Source organism: Sinocyclocheilus grahami, unplaced genomic scaffold (assembly GCF_001515645.1).
Source record: "Sinocyclocheilus grahami isolate Dianchi unplaced genomic scaffold, SAMN03320097.WGS_v1.1 scaffold517.1, whole genome shotgun sequence".
Lineage (NCBI taxonomy): Eukaryota > Metazoa > Chordata > Actinopteri > Cypriniformes > Cyprinidae > Sinocyclocheilus > Sinocyclocheilus grahami.
The window spans coordinates 254,658-260,194 of NW_015505696.1; the positions used below are offsets into that span (position 1 = coordinate 254,658).

The following is a 5,537-nucleotide window of genomic DNA, read 5'->3' on the forward strand; positions in this document are numbered from 1 at the left end:
ACACTGTGTGGTGGTGTTGCGTGTGTGTGTTTGCTTACATGTTGTGAAGGCCACACCAGCCGCAGTGAGGGTCTCTGGAGCTCAGACATTCAGAGCAGCTGCTGTACTGAGAGCAGCGCTCCACCGGCACACGCGTCACCTGCGCACACACAAACAGAGAAATACTGCAGTCACACAGCGCATCAAGAGACCAGCGCTGGAGTGTGTGAAACACGTTTGCAGCTGTCTGCATGTGTACGCGGTACAGGTGTACGTGTGCATATGGAAAGCTCAGAATCTGCTTATCACACGCTGCGCCATTTGACAGTTACCACGGAGATCAGCGTTTGATTGACAGGAACCCTGAAGCCCTCCAGCTGAAAACAGAATAACATCTGTGTCTGTGAGAGAGAGAGAGAGAGAGAGAGAGAGAGAGTGTGTGTACAAGTGCCGCTCAGTGAAACAAGTTGACCATATGCAGCCTGTCAGTGTGTGTGTGTGTGTGTGTGAAAACATACAGCGTAAAACAGCAAAGGAAATTAACATGCAATAAAGGCAACACCATTTGACACGTTCAATATTAATTTGTCATTTTAATACATGGTGAAACTCATCATGTAACACACACACACACACACTCATGAGCAGCCGCCAGCACCATTCATCTGATATTCAGTGTGTTAAACTGCAGCCTGCAGCCATAACTGACGCAAATAAATTCAAGATAAATGACACACACTACAACACCTGATGATAGTGTGTGTAAAAGCACAAACACACACATTCTGAGAGATGAGGAAAAACTCAGAGCCTCAGGCTTCAAATGTCAATCAAATATGAGACACGGTGATGAGGCGTGTGTGTAACATACACAACACAAAACAAAAACTTTTTTAAAAAGAGTGATTGTGTTGGAGTGTATTTACAAACTTTTACAGTCAACAAACAAAATATATATATTTGAAAATAAACATGAATAAGTACATACAAGCACACTGCCGTTCAAAAGTTGTTGTTTTTTATCAATCAAGGATGCATTAAATTGATCAAAAGTGACAGTAAAGACATTTATAATGTTACAAATTATTTATATTCCATATAAATGCTGTTCTTTTGAACTTTCTATTCATCTGTGAATCCTGAAAAATAAAATGCATCACAGTTTCCACAAAAATGTTCAGCAGCACGACTGTTTTCAACACTGATAATAATCAGAAATGTTTCTCGAGCAGCAGATCAGCATATTAGACTGATTTCTGAAGATCATGTGACACTGAAGACTGGAGGAATGATGCTGAAAATACAGCTGCGCATCACAGAAATGGAGCGTAGCGTTAGTTCTGGCAGGTCACGTTCATCGCTGAAGTTGTGCTAATGTGACTGCATCAACAACACTTAAACACGAGATCTGCTTTCCCGCTAGAAGCAGCAAGATATGAAGAAGCGTTAAAGCATCCACGTAACAACTGGCCATTTCACCCTTTTTTCATCTCTGAATGTCTTCACGAAGCTAAGCTAAGTTTCTTAAATCATTCTCATTGCCTAATGCGATGTTGGCAAATATGCTATCGTTACATATTGCTCACTGTTTAAGGCTAGTTGTTCAGTAACATGTTTGCTAGGCATGCTGTCGTATTTTGACACGCTGGTAACATTACCCAGTTAAACTTACCACAGCGAGCCTTGTTTTAAATCTGTTGTTTGTCTGAAGCGTGCTGCTTCAGGCTCATCTAGTATTGGGAATGCAGTTTCATTAACTTATCAGACTATTATTTCCAACACGCTGTGTTTTAGTCAGTGATATGCTGTTGCTTAAAGCTATCTAGTGTATCGGTAACGTGCTTGATACTTAACGCGCAGTATGTAGATTTTGCTACTAAGGTTATTAATGCAAACGTTTATCTGGATGAGGGCAACATGCCTGTTGCCTAAATTTCGAGTACTGACCTTATGCTGTACTGCATTAAAGGGGCATGCTGCTCTTCTCAGCTGCTTATTAAAGAAGAGCACCCCTTCGCTGCTTCTCTTCTTCGGTAAGTGCATGCTGCCCCAGTCTATGCTATTTCAAAAAGTCTTTGCTTTAAAGCTATTGGGATTTTGCTTTCGTGTTAAGGCTTATCTAGTGTCAGTATAATGTTTGTTGCTAGACTTGCTTGTTGCTGTAAGCTATTGGTTGTTACTGCAAGTGCTGGTATCCGGGTAAACTTGCAACAGCAAGAAGCTAATGTTTAAGCTGTTGTTTAAGGCCATCTAATTGTTCTTGAAATATGCTTGCTGCTTATGGCTCATCTAGTTATTGGGAATTATATTTCTTTAGGTTTCTCTGACCACTGCAACATGCTGTGATTAAGCAAGCAACATGCTTGTTGCATAAAGCTATCTAGTGTATTGGTAAGGAATTTTGTCTATACTCACGCGGGTTATCAGCTGCAGTATGCTGTGTTTGCTGCAAACTGGGAAACTAGGCTGCAATTCTAGTGGGTTTTCTGCATCTTTAACCTTTTTCAGGTACTGCATTAAAGGGGCTTGCTGCTTATTAAGAAGAGCACCCCTTCGATGCCACTTTCCTCCCAAAGGGGCAAGCTGCTCTTCTTACCTGCTCATAGCAGAAGAGCACCCCTTCGCTGCCACTGTCCTTCCGTAAGGCATTTTCAGTTAAGATTGCTGTCAGCATGTAGTTTGGGGGGCGTTTAGCATATGGTTTGTTTTGGGGGGGTTATTTATGCTCTCCCTGCTCCTATCCATGCTAGGCTGCCTAGATGGGCAGGGAGTGTTGCCCAGAACAGAACCATACCCCCAACCTAAAATGTATGCTAATTGTAAGTTACCTTTGACGATAGTGGTCCTGACAGAAATGAATTACAGTTTAACAGATATTCACATAGAAAACAGCTATTTCAAATTTAAATAAGAGTTACCAGTATTACTGCCTTTACAGACATTTTGATCAAACGAATGTAGTCTTGGTGAGTAGAAGAGACATAAATAAATACTCTTACCAAATAGTTTTTTTTTTTTTACAGAAAATGGCTATAAAATCAATAGTTTCATATTGTATAAGCACTTTTTATTCAATTACAATTCGCAATGTTTTATGGGAGAAGTCGTTTGTTCCGTCAAAAAGGAATTTAAATGCATTTCAAATACTTTTAGGTGTCATTGCACAAAATTGTAAAGATTTTTTTTTTTTTGGTAAATCCCGCATCTTGATTGATTTAATTGGTACATTTAAACTAACACTGATCCAGTGTGAAAACTAAGTCCATCTGGCGCGTGTACATACAAGAAGAACGTGTGCTGTGTGAACGGCCCCTAATGCAGAAATGAGAGAAAACCTTCCCTCTCTCTTCCATTACTGTCAGTGTGTTTTAGTAAAAACATCTCAACCAATCAAGAGGCTTTTAATACAGACTCTCTCACACACACACACACACACACACACACACGATCAATACTGAACCACACACACACACACACAGCTGAAGTTCTTAATTGCAGTAAGACTGGATGATTCACTGGCTGCTGATATAAAGGCTTATGGGATTAACTTTACTCCAGATGATCAATGATTTGATTAGACAGAACAAAAAGGTTAAGACTTTAAAACACATGAGCTTAAACACACACTCCATGTGATAACCTCCATCACAGTTCCTCTGTATTAAAGCACAACTCTTTCATTCAAGACGATCATCCATTCTACACTTTTATCATTTATTTCATTCTCCATTTATAATGTCTGTCAAGGTATTTTGCACTGCATCTTTAAGACTTCTACATGCAAATGACTCACACATTTGTAGGGACGTTCCAAACGAAAGTGAACAACTGAATGGCTTCACGAAGGGCCCTTCCAGAAGTCAGTTAGCGAAAGGAACATGCGATGGTTTCTTCACGGAAGTGATTTCCGTTTGTGATCTTCGGTTAGGAGATCTTGCGATGCATTTTAAAGCAAAGTTGGGGTTGATTTCGACTTCACATACAAACGTAAGTAGAATAGTCTAAATAAAATCGTCTTTATTTTAAAGTAATTCAAAATATTTTACGTCAGATATAGAAATATGATTTAAGATGGTAGTGTAAGCAAGTTTAGTTAGAAAAAGTTTCATAGTAAATAAGACCGTAATGCCCTGCGCCCTTCAAAAGAACACACTCCTAGGGATGCTCACTTCCGTTTGGAAATCGCTCAAGATTCTGATATGCAAATGTGGGCGGTCAAATGTTAATGAGCTGTGATGTCATCGCCATGGCGACAGGTGGTTTTGCCTCCTAGTTTAAGCCGCAGTGACTGAGGAGGGAGTTTTGAGTTTGATATCCGTTCAAGTGTCATCCAGATGTGACTATCATCTGGTTTCATCTGGAGGGCGGCCTATTGCGCAGTGGTTCGCCCGGGAGACAGGCTATCAAACACTTTTTAATTAAGTACTGGAGAACAAGGGGCCGATGCTAAATTATCTGTCAGGGCTTTAAATGGAACTTTTGCTGAGCGGCGCCTCATACTCTCATTATCCTGCGAAGAAAAGTGTAGAAACGGGAAAAATAGATACTGACGGAACACAAAGAGACAGGGAATAAAGAACGACTTCTTTTATTTTTCTTTCGGGAGACATCATTATCTTGTCTCAAACACACACATAAAATCAAAATCATGAAAAAAGTCCTTTAAAGTGGCAGTGTGATATTTCTGCTTTACTAGCATCACCAAACAGAAGTGCAGGAATTAGTTTTTAAACGGGTTTCTCCATATCCAACTCCCTCTCTCTCTCATTGGTCAGTTAAGCTGACAGCCCCGCCCCAAACTCACATGATTGGTCAGAAGTGGGCATGTGCAAATGCATGTGTGTGGCTCAGCCAATCAGAATTCAGAGCCTGTTTTATAATCCTTCACAGAGTGTGACAAACATGGAAAATTATAAGTAAAGCAACACATGATTATATATTACATCAAAACAGCCTAACTTTAAACGTCACACCTCACATAATATCACGCGTTTGTGATATTTATTATTGATTATGTGTCCAGCCGTGATGTTTTATCGGGATCCTGGAGTGAATGTTCAACAGCCGATCGATGGAGTCTCATGTGACGTATAGAGCAGATACACACACATCTGCATTACAGAGGTGTGTGTGTGTGTGTGTGAGAATCAATACACTAACGCATAAATAATCAGAGCAGATGACACTGTAATGTACATCTTATTGATCTCTCACTGTTTAAACGTCACACCTCACATAATATCACGCGTTTGTGATATTTATTATTGATTATGTGTCCAGCCGTGATGTTTTATCGGGATCCTGGAGTGAATGTTCAACAGCCGATCGATGGAGTCTCATGTGACGTATAGAGCAGATACACACACAGCTGCATTACAGAGGTGTGTGTGTGTGTGTGTGAGAATCAATACACTAACGCATAAATAATCAGAGCAGATGACACTGTAATGTACATCTTATTGATCTCTCACTGTACATCCTACATGTGTGAGAGAGTTCAAATTTTGACTACTGTATGTATATATATATATATATATATATATATACACACACACACT

At 40.0% G+C, this 5,537-nt stretch overlaps 1 pseudogene; it reads right to left on the minus strand.

The window, feature by feature from the left end:
• Window positions 1-5,537, minus strand: part of LOC107554856 (plexin-A1-like) — a 139,328-nt pseudogene that overhangs the window by 70,554 nt on the left and 63,237 nt on the right.